The 12,404-nt window shown below is 39.1% G+C and overlaps 1 pseudogene; it reads left to right on the top strand.

Moving 5' to 3' along the window:
* Positions 1-3,264: 3,264 nt before the first annotated feature.
* On the top strand, positions 3,265-3,903 carry LOC101586356 (annotated as a pseudogene).
* The last annotated feature ends 8,501 nt before the right edge of the window (positions 3,904-12,404 follow it).

The following is a 12,404-nucleotide window of genomic DNA, read 5'->3' as shown; positions in this document are numbered from 1 at the left end:
TGCTTATGTCTCATATAAAAATGCCAGCTCACACACGTGTGCAGCCTGGCTTTTGTGAGAGATTATTCCATGCAGGCCCACCAGTGTGAAGTAAAAGTCTACACTGTCTCCTGACTTCCTCAGGGATCATTCCCTTCCCAGATTCAATTTTGCCTCAACATAAAAATAAAGTACTCAATTATGGTGTTTAATAAGATTATAATTTAAAACTAACTAGCCCAACATTAGAAAAATTATCAAATTTGTTGACAGTATCACATTTGTGAAATCAGAATTAAAATAAGATGGTACAGATCATAACATTTAATCTGTCCACTCATTTCTCTTCTCTCTTATCATTGTTCATGTACTTCACAGCTTCATGTGACTGACTGACATGCATGAATCCAAGAGAGGAGTTGATTTTACAAGATACTTAACTAAATGACCATAAAGGCTTTGAAGGCTATTTGTGTACTTTAGATTTATTCTATTGCCTAAAAAAGTAAAAAAGTAAGACAAAAGCCTCATTTGGTCTTTTGTGCTTTCCACCAGAAAAGAAAAATCATTTAATGAAATGGTTTCTACTTTCTCTTTTTTTATTGAATTGAAGTTATAAAATGCTATATTTCATATATATATATATATATATATATATATACATGTACATGTACATGTATATGTATATGTATATGTATATGTATATGTATATGTATATGTATATGTTTTGCTTTCTTTACCAGCACTCTTTTTTTGTGGCAGAACCAGGGATTGAACTCAGGCCCTTGTGCTTGCCAGTCAAGTGTTTATTCTAGTGAGTCATCTCTTCAGCCCCATCAGCACTCTTGTATAATAAAAAATATATATATATTTTTATTTGTTTCAAAGCACTATGGTTTATTTACAATTTCATGCCATGTATATGGTCCAAGGGGACATTTAAAGGAAATGAAAAGTAGTTTCCTGTCAGGAACAGCGATTTCTCCACATAATACTCATCCCTGATACTCTGATTGCACGTCTTTCCTTACCTCTAAGGATTCAGTTAGACAAGCTTATTTTTAATAGAACCCATGCTCATCTCTGCAGGACTCAAATTATCATTTCTGTCAAAATGACTCTGCTGAGTTCTTCTGGCCTGGGTCCTGGTGAAGCTCAGGGGAACCTGGAAAAAGTCTGGATGGAAGCAGGATCCATGGCGAGGGGCAGGCAGTGTGAGCTCAGCCCCAAACCTCACTTTGAGGGTGATCCGAAGGAGCAGACCCTGCTCCTTACAGCCCAGGGATGTGCAGTCTCTTCAAAGGGAGCTGAGGAGCACTCAGTGTGATCTAGTTGCTCAGGAGCCAGCGCTCCAAGGGCTGCAGCACAGGAGCAGCTGCACTGAGGCTCTGGACAGACTTTACTGGCTGAGACTCTAGGTCCTCCACACTCTTTATTCATTTGATTCCCATATCCCTCTCTTTCACTGGAGAAATAATGGGCCCTGCATTTTTTTTAGTATATCTTATTCGTGCAAACTTGACTAAGGACATTTTATAACTATAAATCTGGTAAGTATTCACAAACTTAAATGACGTAGGTATCAATAATTTCACCAATTAAAAATTTAAAGGTTCATTATTTGTGTGTATATTCCATAAAAATGGCAAGAAAATCTAGATGGAATTTATAAGCACAATGCTATCCTACAAGCCCCAGGTCTGTTGTTATCTGTTGAGCCAACTCTCGGGATCCAGAAATATAAGGAAATATGTGTGTTTGACATAATCTGCTCATTATAGGGTATTTGACAGTAGCAGTAATGGACATATACACCCTTCAGATACTGCATGTGTTATACTCACACTCTGGTGCATCATTACACTCAGAATTTTGTGATCAATAAATTCCTTCTAATATAATCTTATCACATGGAATAGGGTGACCTCTGCCCCAGAGAGATAATGTTGCCTCTATTTTCTTATGTAACCTCAATATCCCACACTTCCTTATTTTATTGTTTTGTAACCTCATATCTTTGATAGAGTTAAGAAAATATATTAATTTACAGTTTATCCATTTTTTGTTATGTTGTACTCTTTGTGGTTAAAAAAACAACAAATTTTTCAAGTGTCTCCATTTGCAAGATGATGAGCAACCTTCTAATAACCAACAGCTTGGAACATTTAAATAAACATTAACTAAAGAATTAAATAGAATTGGTTTATAACTTGTTCCTGTTTGATTGTTAAGTTTTTACTTAGTTTTGCTCTATTGGTGATAAAGAAGACCCACAGTCAACAGGCAAGTAGCCCACCACTGAGCTGTCTCCCCCCTAAATCTACATTCATGTATTGGGGAATTAATTTTAAAAAATTCAAGACTTCTCACTGACATAATCATGTGTAGCTATTTCAAAAAAGCATTCTGTATCAAACACGACCCAAGTTATACGATGTGTGCTTTTTGTATAGAAATTGAAATGGAAAGAATAATGTAAAGCAATATGAAGAGGGTGATGAGCTGCCCGGTGATAGACTGCAGGAGGAAAGTAGTGGGAGGGAGCACTGAAGAGGAACCACAGGACACACTGCAGGATGGTCCATGTGTTCCATGATTTGACTGCGTGGTTGTACAATTGTCCATGTGTGCTAGAATTTCTCAGCTGCACACTGTATATATGGGCAGCTTATGTGTTATGTGTGTCAGATTGGCAGTATCTATACATAGGGTAAGAATGAGAGACTGACTTACAGCTGAAAATGAGAGATTTACTAGCAGATAGCTGGTTCTGTCTTCTCTCAGCAAACACAGGAGGCTGCCAATTCACACACATTCTCCCTACAGAAAGAGGGAATAGAAACCCCAGCAGATGTGTTCCTCTATGTCCAAGAGCAGAAATAGGAGTCAGTTTGTTACTAATTTAGGAGACAATAGGTCCAGAAAGTAGGGACACAACTTACAGCACATCCCCTCTTCTACAGGAAAGAATACTGTTTCTCACACTTCCATAATTTCACATTTCAAAAGTGGAAATTTAATACAAAAGTGCATGCCATGTGACATGAAAAATAAAACTGGATGAAGAGATAAATACCAAACTTTTTATAATTGGTTTTCATATTTTTGAAAAAAATATGTCACCAAACTTCCCCAGTACACTCTTATAGGATGTTAATTCTACCTTCTCTAAATCATCCTTCCGAAGAGCCAGTTTTATAGCAGGAGATCATGCAAATAAGGCGTCCCTCTGCTGATGAAAACCAGCCCAGCTCGGACCCTGCAGCTCTGTTGTGGAGTGCAATCCTGAATGCCAGATTTTCCCACTCTGTGATCAGGACAGGCCACACATCATGGAGCCCGTGCTGATCTGGGTTTTTCTTCTTACTGTTTTCAAAGGTAATTTACAGGAAGAAGAGACACTGTGTGTGAATGGCACAAATGGGATAAACATTGGCCATGTGTGACAATTCCTGAACAGGATGTCTCTCTGTCTGCAGGTGTCCAGGCTGAGGTGCAGCTGGTGGAGTCCGGAGGAAGTTTGGTGCAGCCCGGAGGCTCCCTGAGGCTCTCCTGCGTGGCCTCAGGATTCAACTTCGGGGGCAATGACATGAACTGGATCCGCCAGGCTCCGGGGAAGGGGCTGGAGTGGATCGCCTACATCAGTAGTAGTAGTGGTACTATATACTACGCAAACTCCGTGAAAGGTCGGTTCACCATCTCTAGAGAAAACAGCCAAAACACCCTGTATCTGCAAATGAACAGCCTGAGAACCGAGGACACCGCCGTGTATTACTGTGCTAGAAACACAGTGAGAAAACTTCAGTGTGGGGCCAGACAGAAACTGTCCTGCAGGGGCGCTCAGAACCAGCAGGGGTAGCTGTTGTACAGGAAGAACCAGGCAGGGTCCCAGGAGCAGGTGCAGAGAAGGAAGCGGTGGACTGAGGGCTTCCTGTTGGCCGCTGGGGTTTCCCTTCTGTATTAACATCACGGGACATGAACGGACCCCGAAATGCATGAGCTGCAGTGAAGTCTCCAAGTTCGAGTAAACATTCTACATGACATCCAATTGTATAAGTTCATATGAAATAGCGCTTTTTTCATCTCTTCTATATGAATTCCATTTGATGGATAAACACGACTCGTTTGCTTCTTTAAGTGACTTGTATGTATTACAAATTCACGTGCAAATTTTGGGGAGTTTTTGGTTGAATTTCTTAACCCTAAAAATTAGTCTACCTAATTCAGTCCCAATTATGAGTAGCTGATGGTGGAGAAATAAAGGATTCACATTATAGAATTAAATCATTTAATTAGGGAATTAAATCCTAATTAAATTTATTTGAGGAAGGAACTTTCGATTAAATTGGATCTGCATAGTTTGGGCTGTGGCTGAGGTGATTTACTGACACCAGAAGGCTCACCCTAGGGAGGTTTGTTGGAAGAATGGTATAAAAGTGAAACAAGGAAGACTCATTTGTGTTTCTTCAGAGGCACTTCAGTGAGAACCTCCACCTTGTACCTCATCTCCTGGATTCCAATACAGACTCTTCAGCATTCTAGAGCAGACTCCAGCTTCCTGCACAGATCCTTCAAACTTATGGTGCAGAGCCATCAAATTTCCACCGCAGACCCTCAGGCTCCTGATACAGACTTGCACGGAAACCACAGTCAGCTCCAGGCCTTAGACCACAGCCTCCAGATTTCCAGAACATTCACAGCTGTTCTGCACTCTTCCACACCTGTCTATGTGGGCAGCGTTGTGAGACAATATTGTAAATTCTTTATGTTTGTATATATTACAGTAAATTTGACTCTCTTTTAATTGATACATTCTGCACTATTCTTTTGGATACTAGAAATTATAAAATTTATAATAAGCAGTATAGCCATTCTTCTTTTCATTCAACTCTCCTCATTTTGCTTTCTCTCTCCCTCCCTTTCTCTTTCTCCCTGAATTCCTATGATAACTTTCATCTTCATTTTTCAATCTATGTATCACTAAAGTAACAGAGACTACATAGGTAAAATACTCCAGTTTCATAATATTCATTTTTCTTTCCTATACAAACTATCAATTCTACCTGTATACATTTTCTTTCTTTCTTTATTTTTTTTTTGTTCCTCGAATGGCTTCAGGGCACTTTTGGCCAGCGGGAGAGTTGTGAGGTTCGAACTCCAGCAAGCTGAGGCTGAGAGCTTTGTGGAAGCAGCCACTTAAAGGCCTGAGCTAGGGCCACGCCCCCTACATTTTCTTTATCATAGTTCATCTAATTCTGTATTTTCTTTCTTTCTTTTTTTTTCTGTATCAGGCATTGAACACAGAACCCTGCGCTTGTGAAATATTCTCTTATTCTACTGAGTGATGTCTTCAGTCCTTGTGTTTTCTAGTTACATACTTATGCCTAAATTTTCTCCTAAAATTCACTTCTACATATCATAAAGGTATCTACATGGTTATAGTTTTCTGTGAAGCAAGTATATAGTGGAAGAAGCAAATTGTTTACATATCCTGACCCCACACATATTTGTGAAGCAGAGCTTATGTGATATTCTCACATGCAGACCACTGACTTACATACTGTCCTCCTTTGCTGGGACAAAATACACAACATCCATTTTTTTTTTTGGCAGAACCTGGGATTGAACTCAGGCCCTTATACTTGCCAGGGAAGTGCTTATTCTACTGAGCCATCTCCCCAGCCCCTAACATCCAAAACTAAGGAAGGAAATATCTCTTTATCACATAGGTAGTGGGAGTTCTAGTCCATACTCAGCTGGCTCCAAGGCAGAATAGTACATGGCAGAGGGAGCAGTTCAGGGTGGAAAAGCAGCAAAGAGCAGAGTAAGGAGCAGCAGCTGCAGCACATAGCAAGCCTTTCTCCCCTCCTTACATTGTATTCAGGCTATCTGCCCCAGGGCAGATGTAGCCCTCAGCCCTGTAACCCCTAATCTCCACATTGGATCATGAATTTACTGCAGAGTCTCAAATCCACCCCATGATGGTGTGATGTTCTGCAGGGACAACTAGACACAAACCATAGCAACCACTAACCCTGAGATGAGACCAAAGACCTCATTGTCACATTCAACATGAGGAATCTAATGCACCTCCAGCTCTTCACATTTCAGTACACTCCACTTGGGTCAGTATTGTCACTGCTGTGTTCTGTGTTTTAAGACTGAGAATTTATGTCCCAGTTTGATGTATCTGATGTTCCAGATACATCTGTTGCTTCCAGCCCATAACACATATGTCTTCCAGAATATGCCATCAATTGAGGTGTAAAAAGATCCTCTCTCCGGAATCTTATGAATTTCAGCTTTTTGTAGATTCCTGAAATCTCTAAAACTTTTCTTTTTCTCTGTTATTGAGATTTCTGTCATGACTGGGTAAATGTCATTTTCTTTCTCTATCTCTCTCTCCCTCTCTCCCTCTCTCTCTCTCTCTCCCCCTCTCTCTTTGTTTTGTACTGGAGATCAAATTCAGAACCTTGCACTTGCCAGGCAGGAATTTATGCCATTAATCTATGTCCTTGGCCACAAATGTCTTTTCCAATAGTGATTCCAGTCCATAGGAAATTAAATTTTTCTTAAATAGGAGACCAAATTTCAACAATAAATGTGCTCCTAGCTTTTGCTCCAATCTGTAAATGCATAGAAATTCATTACTCACCTATGCAAATATCAAATAAATCTACAATTAAAGAATTTTTTTCAGAAATACAATTTCTGATTTCACCAATTACAAAGCAACCTGAAGAGGCAGATATCCAGAATGGCACATGATTCCTGGTTCCTGGCCCAGAAGTATCCACAGGCACTCAGTGAAGGGAGCATGGAGGAAGGTTATGATGGATGACTGGAAGACAGGAAAGGACCCAGCTGAGGTCACATCATGTTCCTGGGGGGCCACACATTCCACTTGTTACCTCTAGAAGCCACCACAATCTCAGCAGGAAGATTTTGAAAGGTTATACATGGCTCTGACAAGGAAAAATCCCTGGTCCACACAAGGTGCTCAGGGAAGAACTTTTCTATATAATTCTCCTAGTTGGAAGAAAATAGTTTTAACTACAGAACAACCACCCATCCTTCAAGGATAATCCAAAAGAGGCAAAGCAGTTCATAGGAAAATAAATTAAAGGAAATTCGCCAACTCTCTGAAAGTTTATGTCAAGTGAAAATGAGCCAAATCCATAGACATTCCTTGTGAAGGTCACAGGGACTGAACATCATAGAGATTTCATCATGCAAACACAGAATCCTGCAGGGAAAACACCCCAGCATGATGAGGCAGCATAGGACCTTCAGAAAATAGACTTATATAAGAGGAAAAACCTAGTGAATCTGAAGACACAGTAGGTCAGGAAGAGAACAGCATAGCCCTGTAAAGCCTCCACTTCTACCTCCTATATAGGTTCTCCAGGACTTCAGTCTCAGCTGTCCGTTTCTATTTGGTGTCCTTGGCAACTTATGTTTCTTCCTGGTTTACTGGAACACCCAGTTTTACCCAAAGTATGTCCTTAGAATCACAGATTCAGGAAGAGGTACACATGCCTACAGGGAACTGACTACAAAGAATATTAAAATTTGAGTCTGTATCCATGTGAATTTGCTTTCTAAGATTCGAGATCCATAGCTAGACCCCAGATGGAGAGCATTGTCTTTTATATTTTTATGTAGTAATATTAAAGACGTTGTCTATTTTCCATGTGAAGTGATATCTAATTGTGATTTTGATTTAGATTTCTGTGATGAATAGCAATGAGAAGAAATTATTGCTATCTACTTGTTAACACATTCAACAATGATTGGTTGTTTAGCACTTATAAGACATGGGCTGCAAATATTATTTCCCTCTCCACAATTACCTTACTGAAATTATTACTTATTACCATTTTTATTAAAGGGTATAATAATAAAAGAAGAAATAAAAATAGAAAGGTATAACACAATTAAAAGGAAAACAAGAACTTGAGGATTAGACAATGAAGAGAGGGCAAGGAGAAAACCTAGGAAACATGACAGGGGCAAAGTCAAACATTTATTTGTGAAAGATGGGTAAGGCAATGATCCTGAGAATCTTAAGCATGTTATTGAAACTAGCAATCAATTGGTAGGATTCCCATCCTGACTCACTATATATGCTGATACCTGTGAACTCAGCAATGGCTCTGAAAAAAGCATTGTGTAATGGTAGGGTGATGCTTGGAATGTTTGTCATTCTGGTCTTCCAAATACATACTGCTTGTCATGACATACCAATTACTGCCATACTCTCTCTCAAGTAAATGTTTGTTTAAAAAATTAAAAAGTAATAAATGAAAACAAGAGACAAGAAAAAAATGTCACAGGAGAGTCCTGCTACTATGCTGTATATGGTTAGATTTCTAAATTTCTGTGTAAAAATATGTAAGTGTTTATTCCTGTTTTGTAGATTTTTTTCTTTTTTAAATTTTTTTCTTCATATTCTGTAGGGGCTTAAAGTTTGACATATCAACACTTGATAGTAAATACCTGTTTTATGTTATGTCTAAGATGTTTGATACTCAGACAGAGAGTGAGGGTAAGCTCAACTTCCTATGTTGTAGGGTAATAATAATAAGCTTCTCTTCGGGAGGGTTAATAAACAAAGTTTGCAGACAAAAAATTAGAGAAAAAGAAGGGCTGCAAGGACAGCCAAAATTTTGGCCCTTGCCTTTCAAGGTCAGTGAAGACTCAGGACATAGGAGAACTTGTACTGTAGCGTCATGTAACTCAGTTGTGTCTCAAATTTTCTGATCAAGGAGATTATGGGACCAAAGAAGAAAGTGATCGATGATATAGAGTGTGCCTAAGGTGAGTCACATGGAGAGAAAACATTCTCTCAGGCTTTTACAGAGAACCAAATGGTCAAACAATGGCCATGACTCATCCACATGGCTGACACTGACAAAGGATCTACAAACTGCAATACAGGGATTCTGGTTAAATCCTGAGGGAATTTGACTGACCTTATCAGAAACAAAAGTTACATTGCTTGTTATAGAGGTCTTGCTTTATCTTGGTCTTAACCATCCAGCAGAAAAATGTAAAAGGGAAATATAAAAGTAAAGCTATATTAATATACTCAGCTGTAAAAGGCTCAAGTCAGCAACTTCTGACATTGCCAGTCTTATGGATAACCCATTAGTATTTTGGACTACTGGACTATATTAGAATGTTTTGCTGAATTCATGAACCTACAATATTTAAATGATAATGGAATACCCTTCTCTAAGAAAACTAAACAAAAAAGGGGGATACAAATGAATGACTATTTTTTATCTGTATATTCAAAATAGTTAGGATAGATATACAGTTTCATTCTCTAAATTTGATCAACAGAGAGATTTGTTCTAATAGTGTTTGTGGATAGAATATCATGTCTGCATCTTATACAATGAAAAACCACTAAGACAACAATAAACAATGTCTTACTTATTGAAACTGTGTTATTAATCAGTTTTGAAAGTGTCTCGTTGCTATTTGCTTCTCAATAAAATTATTTTTAAATGAACTAGGGTCCCTCACAGATGATAGGTGAGCAGGCTACCATTATGATTATTTTTAGATATTGGAGAGTCAATCAACATAAATATCCAAGAGAGATACTTCACAAACCATGACAAGGTACGTCAAAGAAAAGTTTGTAAGTTAGAAATGCCCAAATTCACAGACTAAATGTTGTTTGCATATATGATGAAAAAGTAAAATGAGTGGAGATCAACATGAAGAAAATCATGAGCTGAAAGGCGATCAGATGCAAGAGGGAGGCAGAAGACAGAGGGATTGCAGAGGAGCCACAGGACACACTGCAGGACGTGATGTGTGTTCACCACTTTGTGTGTGTAGTTGTACAAGTGTCCATGTGTACGGATATTACTTACATGCACACTATATGGGCAGTTTGTGTGTTAAGTCTGATTCAGATGTCATCATAAAATGATAAATTTAAATAGCATCTCAGTGTTGCTCTAATTTGCATTTCTTTAATGGTAAAAGATGTTGGAAAATTTAATGTACATATTGGTCATTTCTTCTTTTTTTCTGTGAAGTGTTTATTCATTTAACTTACCCATTTTTAATATTTTTTCTTTTCAGTGTGTCTAGTTTTTTTTAATTCTCTATATATTCTTGATGATATCGCTGAGTAATAATCAGCAAAGGCTTTCATATTCTCTACGTGAAATAAATTAGTGATAAAAGCTTAAATATGGTATGATTTGTTTTACATGAAAAAATAAATTAAATTAAAAGGCAAAATAAAAGACATAATTGGAAAGGGTTACATGAATATTTGGGGAGAAAGTGGAACAAGGGATGAAAGAGGACCGGAAAGTTGGGCATAATAGAGTAAAGTGTGTTGTGCACAGGTTCAAATCACTCATGATGAGTATGAATATTATATATGGAAAACAAAAACATAAAAATACAAAAAAATAAAATAAGTGAAGGTAGATAAATATTGGCACATAGATAATGACAGTGAAAAATGGGAGCCTCATTTACACATAAGCACATGAACACCAGCTTTGATTTCTTTAGATAAAGAGCAAAAACCTCAAAGTCATGCTTCCTCTCACTGCAGGAAGATTGATTTGCAAACCTCTCTGGCTGTGTCAAGGGCCTGGATCCGGATTCTGGTAGTTTACAATTAGGACACAGGTCTAGACAATGGGGACGATATTAACAGTCAATCCAATCTTATATAGATCCCACAACTGTTTCTGGAACTTTAATATTTTTCAACGATTACAAACAAGAATGGTTTATACCAAAAAGGAGGGTCTACACATGGATAAAAACAAAATGAAAGAAGAGGTAATTACATGGCAAATCATTTTCATAAAATAATGGATCATACTCCCTTGAACTTTCTTTGTCACTAAACTTCCTCAGGACACTCATCTCAGATGTGGATACTGCTGTGTTTGATGTGTGTATTTCCAGAGCTGTCTATATAAGAGTAGTCCATGCAAATACAGCCTCCCTGTGCTGATGAAAACCAGCCCAGATCTGCCTATGCAGCTCTGGAGCCCAAATGGTCCCACTCAGTGATCAGAATGGAGGACAGACAGATCACAATGGAGCTGGTGTTAGTTGGGGCTTTCCTGTTTGCAACTTTGGAAGGTGAATTATTTAAAACAAATGACTGCGTACAAGAGGACATGAATAGGGTAAATGGTGAAAAGGTGTCAGACTTTCCTGAGCAGGATGTCTCTATGTTTGCAGGTGTCTAGGGAGACGTGCAGCTAGGGGAGGATTGGTACAACCTGGGCTATCCCTTTGACTGTCCTGTGCAGCCTCAGGTTTCACCTTAAGTAGCAATGGCATGCACTGTATCTGCCATGCTCCAGGGAAGGGTCTGGAGTGGATCTCAGCTATTGGTACTGATGGTAGCACATACTATGCAGACACCATGAAGGGCCAGTTCTCCATTTCCAGAGACAACAGAAGAATATGCTGAATCTGCAAATGAGCAGCCTGAGAACTGTGGACACAACCTTACATTACTATTAAAGAGACATAGCGAGAGGACACAATTATGTGCCCAGAAAAAAAAACCTCCCTGCAAGGGCTTCTGGAACCAGCAGATAGCGCTGTTGACCATGGAGAAGGAGACTAGTTGCAGAAGCAGCTTAACTGAATGAGAATAAATATTTGTACTAATAGTGTTTGGACAGGATATCCTGTCTGCATCTTCTACTGTGGATAACCACTAAGAAGATAACAATGTACAAGGTATTCATTATTGAAACTGTCCTATTAATCAGTTTTTAAATCATTGCTATTTGTTTCTCAATAAAATGAAATACAAATAAAAATAAAACAGTGGGCTTCAGGCTTCCTATTGGCCTGTAGGGTTTCCTTTCTACAGAAACATCACAGGACCTGAGCATTCCTTGCGAAGCATGGGTTGCAATGAAGTATACCCGTTAAAGTAAACATATTACATTTCATTGTGTAGGTACATATGAAGTCATGACACTTAATTTTCTACTTATCAGTTTCACTTGATGGGTATTACAACTTCTATGCATCTTCAGTTATCTTGCAAATTCTATGAAGTTAGTTTCTTTAATTCCATAACTTCTGCATTTAAAAATGAATTCTCGGTGAGTGAGACGACCCAGGCCGCGGGGTCCTGAACAGAGGAGCGCAGGCCTGGCAAGTGAGTGAGACGACCCAGGCCGCGGGATCCTGAACAGGCCCGGAGGGCAGGCCGGCGAGTGAGTGAGACGACCAGGGCCGCAGGATCCTGAACAGACCCGGAGCGCAGGCCCGGCGAGTGAGTGAGACTTCTCGGGCCCAGGGATCCTCTTTTGACCCAGGCTGCAGGCCCAGCAGGGAACCCTTCAGCAGAACTCCCTGCAAGGAGGCTAGAGGCAAGACCCACCCAGCGGATTCAGGAGCAGAACATC

Source organism: Octodon degus, unplaced genomic scaffold (assembly GCF_000260255.1).
Source record: "Octodon degus isolate 3935 unplaced genomic scaffold, OctDeg1.0 scaffold00255, whole genome shotgun sequence".
Taxonomy (NCBI): Eukaryota; Metazoa; Chordata; class Mammalia; order Rodentia; family Octodontidae; genus Octodon; species Octodon degus.
Note: the sequence above shows the minus strand (reverse complement) of the source record. Positions and strands in the feature narration are given on the sequence as shown.